The 13,403-nt window shown below is 38.1% G+C and overlaps 1 protein-coding gene across 8 annotated transcripts in view; it reads left to right on the forward strand.

Moving 5' to 3' along the window:
- The window catches only part of LOC147799634 (uncharacterized), a 79,972-nt gene that overhangs the window by 7,907 nt on the left and 58,662 nt on the right, over positions 1 to 13,403 (forward strand). For 6 of the 8 annotated variants that reach the window (XR_015424667.1, XR_015424666.1, XR_015424665.1 and 3 more), the window contains exon 2: positions 138 to 259. The exons of 1 other annotated variant lie outside the window; for it this stretch is intronic. The gene's annotated coding sequence lies outside the window, so the exon portion shown is untranslated. The remainder of the gene's footprint in view (positions 1 to 137; positions 260 to 13,403) is intronic. One more of the 8 variants, XM_087134152.1, reaches the window with a different exon arrangement.

The raw sequence follows: 13,403 nt of genomic DNA on the forward strand, positions 1-13,403 counted from the left end.
GTAATACAACGCATCAAAATCCAATTCTAGTCGGTACAGGTGATGTATTCAGAAAGAATTAGATTACAAAATCTTGGTAAATGATCTTTTTTTTAGTAAATAATTGAATCCACTGTAATTTGCCATTTTCTACCTAGACAGCTGTTAAGAAGTTAACATCAAGCCTGTGCTTACTTATTCATCTCTTTGCCATCAACCTTTCAAGACGACATCACTAATTGAATAAGAGAAGAGCTACAATGTATGCATCCAAAAATTGGTAAGTTTATTTCCATTCCTGAGCAGTATAGGATTTTCATTACAGTTCATCAGTGAAAAGTTCTTGAGTTTCATTCATGAATCCTGAAAGTTTATTTTCCCTTTGTCTCAGTCATGTCAGTCACGAAAATAAGAGGGAAAAGTTTTAGTTTATATATTTTTGGTCAGTTGCACAAATTTTCCTTTGTTCCCCATTCATCAAACTTGTCTTTCTCATCTTGAGAAATGTGTGGATAACAGTTCAAATTACCTCAGAGGGATGGTCTTTTTTGGCTTGTGCATCTCAACCAACCATGTTGGTTAAAATCACCTGAGCACTGATTTTAATCACAGTTTCAATCCAATGACTTATTTGAACAATAATCACTTATTTAAAGCACTCTTTTGTAAAGAGCGGTATCTCCGTTTAAACCAATTAAACCAATCAACTCAAAGTACAACGTGTCATCAACACATTCAGATTTCATTTCATCAGCACTTGACTGAACAGAACTTTGGATTTGAAGAAACTTGTGTAATATTTTCACAGTAAATGTTTGAGGGTCATTTGATTATCTGTCAAGCCAAGTGTCTTTTGGAGAGACTGTGTATGAAGAGTGAACTTTTTACACTCCAGCATGAAATCTTCCATTGTACCGCATGAATCACAAATGCTGTTATCAGGGTATTTGTTATGGAGGAATTTTGAATACTTTACAGAGACATGTACATGTACCTAGGCAAAGTCTTTTGGGCAATTCCGTATGGGAGTTGAGAAAAATGGCAAATTTAAAGCTGATAGAATAAAAATAAAGTTTACTGTACGTTGTCAATAAACGTGCAAATGGCACAGAGCCAAAAATGTTTTTGAAAGTAAGGCAAAGTAAAAAGAACATGTTTTTCAAGATGGCCGCCATTTTAAAATTTCCCGCCAGTGTTTCCACTGTTCAAAGACATGTTAAAATGAAAGACTAGTTGGACAAAAGAACTGAACATATTTACAGTGTCGTTTAGTGTTGTATTGGTGTACAATGTACAGGTTTAGATGCATTTGCTTTAACAGCCAAAAGTCAAGATTTATTTTGGATGAGTAATTTTACAGATAAAATCAAGCACCAAATGTCAACTCTCAAAATCTACAAGTGTACACGCCAAGCTATAAATAAAAACGTGTTTGTGTTTTTCCATAAACATGGGAAGATTGATTAAAAACATTTGAGGCAATTTTTTGGTTTACTTTTGGAAGTCTTATATTTCAACTACTGAAATTTTACCTTTGGACCATGCCCAGATGTTGGTGCCACAAGGTTGACCTAGAAATGGTCAACTACATTGCATTTGAATATGTTCAGTCCAACTGTTGTTAACTACACTTACAATGACTTACATGTACATGTACATTGTACACGTACATGTAGCTAAATATGGTTGAGATCAAATCACTCTAGATGTCTGCATTGTAGTTCACTGCATTACAGTTCTACATGTACATGTACATGCATACATGTTACTTGTATACATGTACATGTATGGACAATTATATTGTGATTTCACAGCACATTAGGTTATTCAGTGTTCCTGGTTTGTGTAATTCTGTGACCATGTTTAATGTATGCTGTTGGATACATGGAACAAGTCCTACCCCACAAACTAAAGCAAGATTAAGCAGTTTGAAGCTGACAGATGTAATTTGAAGCAACTGCCTTGTTTCTGATCACAACTCGGGGTTCAGAAGTTGGAAATTTCATGCTCTTTTCCAATACACCCTTGTTGCTTCATGTACCGGTGTAAAAATTGTTAAAAAAAGAAAGATTGTTGTTCAAGAATTGGCACTTTTCAAGGTACATGTACATTTCACTTGTGTAATTCCCTTACCATTTTTTGTAATCCCGTTACCACTGCCTTTTTTGAAAAATGACAGAGTATGGAATATTTGTAAGTATAATACCCTAAAACTGTTGCTACAATAAAGTTGGAGCTATACTGTAGGTACAGTGGAAAAAGATAAATGGGTACCTGTGGCCTCTATGTTACAGATTTCATAGAATTTGTTTTAAAAATTATGTTAGAAAAAAATGCTTCATATTTACTAACGTAATTCCGCTACTGAAACATTCTTGGCCTTGGACTTTTCTTCATGTAGGATGTTTCAATATTTTAATATTTGATGGTAGGACTATAACATGACCTTATTGAAGTGTTTGCAATCAGGAAGGTCACACAACTAATTCATAACAGGGAAAATACACATATAACAGTCAATTTTGTTCTGAAATGTAATTCTGTTACCAAGGAATTGCCTTATTACTGTACATGTATGTACATCTACATGTACATATAGATGGCTTTCTTGTTGGCATCTTTTTCCCAGGTTGCAGGCCCGTTGCCTGACCAGAAACTGGGGGGGGTTGTCAACTCCAAAGTTGAACCTTTGGCACGTGATAACACATTTTTTTATAAAAAGGCTTATCATAATGTGCTTTGGAACAAGACAAGTTACATGTACATGTACATGTTTGTCGTGAACTGAAGGATGCATGTAAGACTTGTACTGTATACATGTACTTCAGTTTTCAATATTCAAGGCGTGTGGTAAATTGGCCTGGTGTGAATTTGCTCTTGACCTGGCGCCCTGATCGTGGGTGACGACCAAATGGTATGACCATTATTATTAAAAATCTCAGAAAATTCCACAACAAATTATAGAAGTTCAATAAAAATTGACCAATTCTAGTAATTCATTATTGACTCCACTCACTTACCGAACTAAAAATTGTAAAACATATTTTGGGGCGCATTTAAAAGTAGTCCTTTCCCTTGTATATGAAATAGTAAAGAGTACATGTACATGTCTATATGCCTGTTAAATTTCCTTGTAGCATATACTGTAACCTAGTGTAAAACAATCCAAACAGTATTACATGTATGTGTGACTGATGTAAATTGTAATCTCTGGACACACCTTAAATGTACTGGCCTTAATCTTATTATAGAGGAAGGATACAGAAGGAGTTTGGACTGCCCAGGCTATAACATCTGGCCGATTACCACTTTCTGGCATGCCCAGTATGTCCATAGCCAGAGCGCAGCGCATGCCCGCTACCCACCACCTGTTTTGCAACCGTAAGCTCCCTTTGTACCCCATGATCGTCGCCGCAATTTTTCGTTGGTAATCTGCATCCCTAAAACGTTTTGTACTACAATATACATGTAGGAAGTTGAATATTCATGCTGTTGGTGCTTGATATGATCCGACAATATCATCAAATGTAGTGTTTGTGCAGTTGCTTTTATTAGGCTGTATACTCGAAATTTTCATGTGCAGTTGTTGCCCTTATCAAACGCTTTCTTCAGGACTTCTTAGGAATAAATAGCCAAGCTGTTTGTAAGATTTTGAGTTTTGTTTGAATCATTTTTATTATGGAATTTGTATAAAGGCGTATTTTATTCGAGATTTCACGATCACTCCCTGTGATGAAATAGTGCATTTTGTTTCTAATGAACTAAGCTTTCCAGTAGTAGTGAACATTTTGTTGGCCAGTCTTAGCCAAATTTGTTCCAAGTCTTTGACACTGATGTACATGTACATGTATATTGGATGGAGGAGACTAGAATTACAAACTTTGCGTGGATAATGAAACAGTGTGTCAAAATTTAAAAAGTTTATTTGATGGCAAAAATATGTCTAATATCAGTGAAGTGAATATGTCTAATACAGTATCAGTTGTGAAAAATGCATTACTTCTGTTGTGATTTTTTTTCTTCCGACTTCTTCTCCTGCAAATCCCCTTTGTTTTGTACACGTTTCTTCCACCATCCACCTCAGCAACTTTGGATCTTCATCAAACCTACATTGTACATGTACTTCAATGAAGGACCTTGTGTATAGATGGTCCTAGAACAAAGACGTCATGATGACGTCTTCAAGTGATTTATTATTGATTTTTTAATATTTATTTCAGCCCATTGACTTTGTACACATTTTCGAGGCATCATGTATCTTTGATCCTCATCAAAGTTACACCAAGCACAGACCTTAAGGCAAAGATAATACTAAAACAATTACGTCATGATGATGTCACCAAGTGATTTATTATTAAATTTTGAATATTTCAATGTTATGATAATGTTGTAAAAATTCATATAAAAATCAACCGTGGCCTCCTGCAAAATTCTGTTTGCGGCAAGTACATGTACCAGAGTAAAAATGGGTCTTCAATTCATCTCATGTGGGTCAAATCACGTGACCTTTCCTGCTGGACGAAACCGGAAGTGGGCTTATTGTTTAGAAGTGGTAATACATGTAGGTACCGGTATCAACTTGCTTTCAATGGTGTTAGTCAGGGGGTGTAGTATTCTTCAAATCATCTTCTGATGACGTCATGTAATCATTGAGCGCCCTCTACCGACAGGTTAAAAATTTTGAAACCGGAATTTTGAGTAGACGTCTGTGGCAAAGTTTGTCTGAATCACCTGAATATTGATGTGTATGAGGATCTTCACCATGTTCACCCAGTCAACAGATGTGTGAAATTTGGGGCCGATGTCGTCATCAGATCGGAAGTTATGATTAAAAGTTCTTTTATTTTTCAAAATTCGGTAAAAAATCAACCGTAAAAGATTTAAGTTTGCATTGTTCATTAGATGATAGCTAAAACATTGTAGTCAACTGCCTTAAGTACATGTAGATAAGTGGTGTACTTCACTCTCTATTCTGTGCACTTTCCGTGATAACAATAATGTTTTGTATTGTATTTTGCATTGCACGTGTAATTGAGTTGAAACCTTGCTTGCAGATAGTTAGGAAGGGAAGGTTTATAAACAGAGATTGACCTCATGTGATGACAATGTCATCAGCAGACGAGTCAAGTGACATTAGAGGTGCGCTATTTAAAACTCCTGAAGTACATGTAACATACATGTATGTACATGTACATGTCCAATTGGGTTGTTGTTGTTGTTGTAGAATTAATGGCATGTATGGCATACGCTAGTGCCCTTTATGCCATTAGCAAAAGGTCGCTTAGCCATGTGGTAGTACGGCTAGAAATTCAAATAGCCAAAGACACTTGATCAGACAGTAAAGAGTGGATATTATGAGAGCCGGAAAGGAAAAAGAAAAGGACATTAAAAATGCTACAACAGAACTGCATTAACATGTGAGCAAGAGAAGAGGGAATGCCAATGATCCTCGGAACATGCAGTGTCGCTGGTGCCCTGCAAGGTTGGACCGTGCACCATGCAAATTAAGGGCCCGGGCCCCGCTGGGTTCTTCGCAGGTCCGCAACATCGTCAGGTGATGAAAGGCGACACTGTGTCCAGCCAACCATTGGCGTCCCCCTCTCCCGCACATGCGCAATAATCTCAAAATAACGAGGAGTAAACACTCTAAAGGGAAAGTTAGATATTGACATTACAATTATGGATGTATTTTAGGATTGAATGGGAAAATGTTTTTGCCCTAACAATTGTGTGAGATTCATTTGAGCGTCAGTTAAACCTACATGTACATGTAGTGTTTTCTGGAGGGTCTGTCTCTGTGTATTGAACTTATTACACTCAAGCAGGAAATGTTTGACGTCATCGATAGTGCCGCAAGAATCGCAAAAATTATTGGAAGTGTACATGTACATGTAGTTTAATTTCTTGTGTACGTCCTTTGCCCCATTTTGTAAAGGTAAAGGAAGGGTCAAGCTGAAGGTGCTTAGAAGGGTCAATATTTTGGACAGACTTTTTCCATTTATGTATGAGATCATTTTTAAGACAGCGTTTGATTTCGGTGTCAGAGAAAGGGATGTGATGGTCAACATTTGGTTTTTTGTTCCTAGTTTAGCTAATTTGTCAGCTTTTTCATTGCCAGGAATATCACAATAGCCCGGAATCTGTTCGAATACAACAACGTTTCCTTGGTGCTGAATATTAATGAGGGTATGTCGAATGTCACAGACAATCTTATTCTGGGGCAGGGGGTTAGCAATAGCTTGGATGGCACTTAAACAGTCACTGAATATACAAGAGTGAAGTGGATTGACGGTTTCTATCCATTCCACGGCTAAGAGGATGGCGAAAAGTTCAGCTGTGAAAATAGAGATACCGTTGTTAAGTCTGACATTTTTGGAGTTGTTAAGTTGGGGAATATGCAAACTGCAGCCAACTGTGTTGAGGTCAGGATTAAAAGATCCATCAGTATACATGTACATGTACATGTAGATCCGAAGTGATTTGTGCCTAACCGTATTAATAACATCTTTGCTGATACTTCCTCGCATGTTTGGGTCATCATTGTATGAGATCTGGGAAAAGATTTCTGTAGATATGTTAGGATTGTAATAGTGCCAATATGGGAAGTTGTTAGTCAAAGGGAAGGTAACAATATCATATTTAGTAGTTCTGGCTTCAAAAGGAGGTTTGTGTTGCATTTGACTCCATTTCTCATTAAAGTAATTATTTTGCCAGTTATCTTGATCAATATACTGATTTGTATGGTTTTTGTGAGCCTTCATTTTGATGCTGTAAATGTCACTCAAGAATTGACGACGGAGGTTCAGTGGAGGGTCGCCACATTCTAGTTGAAGCTTGAAGAGAGGGGTACCTTGGAGAGCCCCTGTACAGATTTTAAGAGCTTGATATTGTATGCTGTCCAATTTTTGTTTCATGGTAGTGCAAGCGGAGTTGAAAGCTTCACATCCATATTCAAGAATTGGTTTGATTAAAGCTGAGTGTAACTGATAAAGTGTCTTGCAGTCAGCGCCCTACGTGGTTCCGCTAATACAGCGCAGGAGGTTAAGTTTTCTTTTGCATTCCATGACAATATTATGTATGTAATTTCCACGTAAGTTTGCTGTCAAAGGTAATGCCCAGGAATTTGGCTGATTGTAAAAATTGGATCGAGTGGTTCTGGATAGAGAGAGAGATGTTGGTTTTCTGTTTGTTCGTGAATAGAACTGCAATAGTTTTAGGGTAGGATAATTTGAAACCCCATTTTTCACACCAAGTGAGAATATTATCAAGACTATTTTGGATTATTTTCTTGAGGTAAGAGATGTTCCTGTTAGACTTCCACATGGCTATGTCGTCTGCATATTGGGAAACTTTGACGTTAGGAAGGTGCTGGGAAAGAGCGTTCACTGCAATGTTGAAAAGCAAAGGACTAATGACACTGCCTTGGGGAACACCATTTTCCTGGGTTCTTTCAGTAGAGAGAATATTGTTGGCCTTAACCTGGATTTTTCTATCACAGAGAAAATTGTCAATCCAGCAGGTTATTCGCCCATACATGTATATGCCCATGGCTTGGAGTTTAATTATGATCCCTTTATGCCATAGCATATCGTAAGCCTTCTCAATGTCAAGAAAGACTGTTAGAGTACTTTCTTTGTTAGCACAGGCTTTGTTAATGGACGACTCAAGATTAAGAATGTGATCTTCTGTGCTACGTCCTTTACGGAAGCTGCTCTGTTGCTGGCTGAAGAGGTCATGTGTTTCTATATACATGTACCACAATAAGCGGGAGTTAACCATGTGTTCCATTAGTTTGCATAAGGTGGAGGTGAGAGCTATTGGGCGGTACGATGAAGGGCTGGCTGGATCTTTCCCTGGTTTGAGGATAGGAATGAGAATAGTGTCTCTCCACTGCTTAGGACATTGGGAGGTATACCAGATCATGTTGAAGATGATGAGTAAGTATTCCCTGATTTTAATGGGCAAATGTTTGATAACCGCATTGCTGATTTCATCTTTTCCCGGTGTTGTACGTTTGGAAGCATTAATGGCATGATTCAATCTGTCAGTGTTGAAAGGTTCATTAAGGACTCCATCATTGTTGTCTTGAAACTTGAAAGTGCTTTCCGCCTCTATTTTTGGTGTTGATGAAAGAGGGGTTGTAGTTTTCATTGCTACTGATTTTAGCAAAATTATCAACAAGGGTCTCAACTTTATCTTTGTCAGTGACAATGTTTTTACCATCATAATTAATGACTGGAATATTGGTCTTTTTGTGAGAAGGGTCAATACATTTAATTTGTTCCAGATAAGTTTAGTATTAGTTCTTGGCTTAATGTCGTTGCAAAATTGTTCCCAGTCTTTTCTTTTTGCAACTTTGATGGTTTTCTTAGCAATAGCACAGGCTCTGTTGCAGTTTATTAGATCAGATGGGAGACTAGTTTTTCTCAGTTTTTTTAAAGCCTCCTTTTTGTTTTGTATAACTTTCTGACATTCGTCATTCAACCAAGTGGTAGGTGGTTTATTTCTGGGACTAGGTTTGGTTTTAGGTACATAGAACTAGACATTGCGCAATCAAGTTCATGAATGAAGTTGTCGTATGTAGTATCAATACTGGCTGTGCTGTCTGGCTTACTGATAAGACAGTTGCATTCTTTTGCGAATTTGCCCCAATCAGCTTTTTTAAATGACCACCGAGGTGTACAGTGGTTACTGGTTTTATAAATGCGGTGATTAATTTCAATAGTGATTGGACAGTGGTCGCTCCCCATCGTGTTATTTAGAATGGTCCATTTGCATTTGGAGGCTATGCAAGGGGAGGCAAGGGATACATGTACATGAAAGGGAACTGCGTGATGAGTTAACTCTGGCACCTTCTCCAGTGTTAAGACAGACCAAGTTGTTGTTAGAGATGATATCATCAACATTTGTCCATTATGATCAAGTTTAGAGCTACCCCATAGTGGGTTGTGTCCATTAAAGTTGCCACAAATTATGCAAGGCTTGTCAGTGTTTCCCATGATTTGGTTAAGTGAGTTGAAGTCTAGTGTGGAGCAAGGGTTGTAAGCATTGGTGATGTTAATTATATTTCTACAGTCATCGTAAATTTTACCTATTTGGAACTCCAGAGGGATATTGGAACCCGTTTTGTACTTGGAAGCAACTCCATGTTTTACAAACAAAGCACATCCACCACCACTTTTTTACATGTACATGTACATGTAGTTTGAGTTGTTTCCGTCATGGCGGTAGATATTGTAGCCACTTAATCTGAAATTTTTATTCTCTTTCAACCAAGTTTCTTGAATGCAAATGATGTCTGGTTTCTTGATCGTAGGCCAAGAGTAAATGATTTCTTTTAGTTCCTTTTGGTGAGCCAGAAGGGATTGTGCATTCCTTTGTAAGATAAGTAAACCTGTCATCAAAATGTAAATATTCATGATGTTGTGTTTATGTTACTTTTGGGGAGTTGGCTTGCGTTTGACTGGTTAGATGAGTGTGTTCCTGTTTTTGTTTCATGAGATTTTGATGCATCTGTTTTCTTTGGGCTGGATGGAGTCTGTGGAGTTGATCTGCATCTGCCAGGCTTTTCTTTGTGTTTTTTGAGTTCTTCAAGTTCGGGACGACGGTGGTCGATAAGAAATTTAGTTGCCGCTACTCTCTCGTCTTTGTTCTTGAAGGTATCCATTATTTGCATTACTCCAGTGAGTAGTTCTAGGATATTGACTGCACTACAAAGGCACTGATGTGTGGATTCAGTTTGTGTTGCAGTTGCCTGTTCAGTTTGGGTAGTGGCATCCTTTCTTTGTTTCAAGGGGAGAGTAGTTCTAGGTTGAATAGGTCTGCTGACCTAATAGTTTTTGTTCTATTTGGGTTGTCATGACTTGTGGATTTTACCTCAGGGGTCGCCATTGGTTGTGTTGCAGGAGTAGATTTGGGTGGATGATGCTTTGGGTTTATTGAGATGTCTGTTTTGATAGCCTTTGCTGCGTCTGCATATGATATATTGTATGAAACCTTGCTGTTCTGGATGCGTCTTTCTTGTTTCATATTATTGCACCCTGCATATGCAGATGAATGTTGCTCCAATTGGGTTCAAACCTTGCATACATGTATATCTTGAAAGGGAAGTGATTTAGACGATGATTGACCTCCTGACAATGACGTCATGAGGTGAAAAGTCACTTGGCATTAAAGGTGCATTCTTCACAGCACTATATACCGTGAGGTACATGTCTGATTGGGTTCAAACCTTACAGATATCTTGAAAGGGAAGAGCTCTAGACGAACATTGACCTGATATGGTAAGGACTTCATCATGTGACTAGTCATGTGACATTAAAGGTACATTCTTTACAGCCCTATATCTGGTGAACTTCATGCCTGATTGGGCTGAAAATTCGTAGATAGCTAGAATGGGAAGTGCAACAGGCAAGGTGACATGATGTAAAGGGTGCAAACTTTAATTTGTTATATCTCCTAAGGTCCGAAAGGGTTCGAATATTTCGTCACAATGGGGTCACCAAAAATAATATTAGAAACTTTAGGAACTCTTGGATAGATGTTTGAGTAAGAAGTGAGAAATCAAATGTGGTAGTATCCCAAATGAAGGAATGCCCTTTTCTTAAGAAAAAAAAAATGCGAAAAAGTCCTTTGCTCTGTCCTTAAGACAGACAAAACCTCTAGTTTTCTATGTACTTATTTTTTGCTGTTAATTGGTAACAATGTTTGTCTGTAGTTTCTGTAGTGTTGTCATGTGTGTCCATGGAGCCTCCACTCGACAAGCATACATGTACATATACATGTATGTTTCTTAGGGGTTTCCATCCATCAACTAAATATGTACCATCGTTACCTCTGCATATTATCTGGAAATAAAGTGAAGTGAAAGGGGGTTCAGCTAATGTACATGTACACTGTACATGTCGATGACGACCAACGAAAACATAACTGACTTGTCAGGGCGCCCGGAGCGCTGCGCCGCTTCGCAGGCATGGCTGGCCATGCGGCAGTGGCCCAGGCTAGGCTGCGCAGGCATGGCTTGGTGTTTAGTGATTGATTTCTTTCTTCAAATGTTGCTGTATAAGCCGCAGGGACATTTTCAGTGTGAGAATCAATGTATAAGCAGCGTATATTCCGAAAATGGTACATGTATATTAAAAATATATATTTATTGAAAAGAAATCGACGAGCGGAACTCAGAAGCGAGCCGGGAGGTTCCTTTGAAGTTCCCCCAAACCTCCCAGCCTACAGGCCTGGTTGGTAAGGGTGAAAGAATGATCAAGTATGGTATGGGTCAAAACTGAAAGTGGATTTTTTTCCATTCATCTACGTGTGTATGAGGTCAGATTGAAGACTTTGTTTGATTTTGGTGTCAGAGAAGGGGATATGGTGGCTGACATTTGCTTTTTAGTGCTTAACTTAGCTATTTTGCCAGCTTTTTCATCACCTGGAATACTGCAATGGCCGCAGTGTTATCCAGATGTTGAATGTTAATGAAGGTAGCTGGATGTCACAAACAATTTTATTCTGAGGTATGGGATTACAAATACGTGTAGCTTGTATGGTACTAAGACAATCACTAAAAACACAGCAATGAAGAAGTTGGACATTTGTTATCCATTGTACATGTAGGGCCTGCAGGAATGGAGGATGGTAAATAACTCAGCTTTGAACATAAAAAGTTTATACATACAGATGTACTGGTACCACTGTTTAATCTGAAAATACTTAACCCTAAAAGAGCAGGGTTACATGTATATTGGCCCGTGCCACAGACTCAGTGGGGGGAGAGGAGGGGAAGGGGATTCACTCCCCAAGAACTTGGCAGTGCCTTGCTCGATTTTGTAAAAACCTACCAGGCATGTAAAGACACTCCTTATCATGACAAATGCAAAGTTTGAACTCATTATATGCTTTTGTTGTTCTGGTCATATGAAGTTCAAGGCTACATGTGTACCATACCAGCTATGGGTACTATTACCAGCCTGCATACATTGAGTACCACAGTGGAAAAAGTACATGTATACGTTGTTGGCTGATCTGTCGTGGAAAAATCTACGCAGTGCAAAGAAAAGCATACGAAAAGCAAAAGTTTTCATATCCCAGTTGGAATGTGCCGGGTAGAGTGGGTGTACTGAAGTTAGGCAGACAGAGACTTTTTCCAGTTGGCCGTATGTTCTGCGCAGCAGGGCCCACCTCCAAACTCTCAGTTTCTTGCAGGCCTCTGGTATTCCATTGGGATTCCAGTGACAACTGTCTTGCTTTGGGCTTTTGATTTAGCAAATTTGGTAAACTTTAAGGCCCATTGGTCATGTTGCCACATGGCTTATAGATTTCTTGCCCGGGCTGGAGTATGACATCTAGCGGTAATACCCCCTTGGTCCTTCATCCATTCATTCATTATGGTTTATTAAAATATGAATGGCAGCCGTTGGGCTGAATTGAACAGTTTTTACAATTTAAAAACCATTAAAATATTACAAAATAATTATAAAAAATTAAACCTTAAATCGTAAAACACAAATACTGATATTAAGAACAATTAACTCATTTAAAATTTTTATCATACATGTAGAAGGTATTGCACTATTTTGAAATCATTTAGTTTTACTTCTGTATTGTACATATTTCTCCGTATTCCTCAGATCATACGATATTGGTTGTTTTGTACAAAGCCATTTAGTCCCAATTGCACTTTTCTCCAAAGACAGTGTAAAATCTGTACACAATTTATCCCTTCTATTTTGTAGTGACTGTAAATCACACGCTTGTAAAGCTGGATCGTATGAAAAATAATTACACCCCAATATAATTAGACAAGCCCTCTTTTGGATAAATTCAATCCTATTTACATGGACTTTTGACAGGTTTCCATTAAAAACAACGGTACCATATTCTAATACTGGCCGACTACAACCCTTACACATGTAGATAGTAATGATGTCTGCCACCGCTACATCAAAACGCTTAAGACATCTTAGCATGTATAATTTATCATTACATTTCTTGATCATTTCATTAACATGTGCCTCCCACTTTAAGTCACATTGGACTATAATTCCAAGGATCCTAGCAGTAGTAACTTCCTTCAATTGATCAACTCCAATTAAAATTGGTACTGATAAACGTGGTTGTTTCAAAAAGGAAACTGTCATTTTCTAGCATTTGTTTGTGTTAACCTCATATTATTGATATTAGACCAATCCCCAAATCCTATAATACCGATACATCTTGAATAACAGACGGTCATGTGGAACTCCAACAATCTACCAAGGTTAAGTCATCTGCGTACTTGAAGACAGATATTGATGAATTGGTAAATGCATCATTAATCATTATTGAAAATAGAATAGGCCCTAGTTCGGTACCCTGAGGTACCCCAGCATGAACTGTACTCCATTCAGACCTACTTGTAGTCCCGAAATTTTTAACATACTGACGAT

The sequence above is a fragment of the Acanthaster planci genome, linkage group LG03, assembly GCF_054643075.1.
Source record: "Acanthaster planci isolate LZ-2023a linkage group LG03, COTS_SCS, whole genome shotgun sequence".
NCBI lineage: Eukaryota > Metazoa > Echinodermata > Asteroidea > Valvatida > Acanthasteridae > Acanthaster > Acanthaster planci.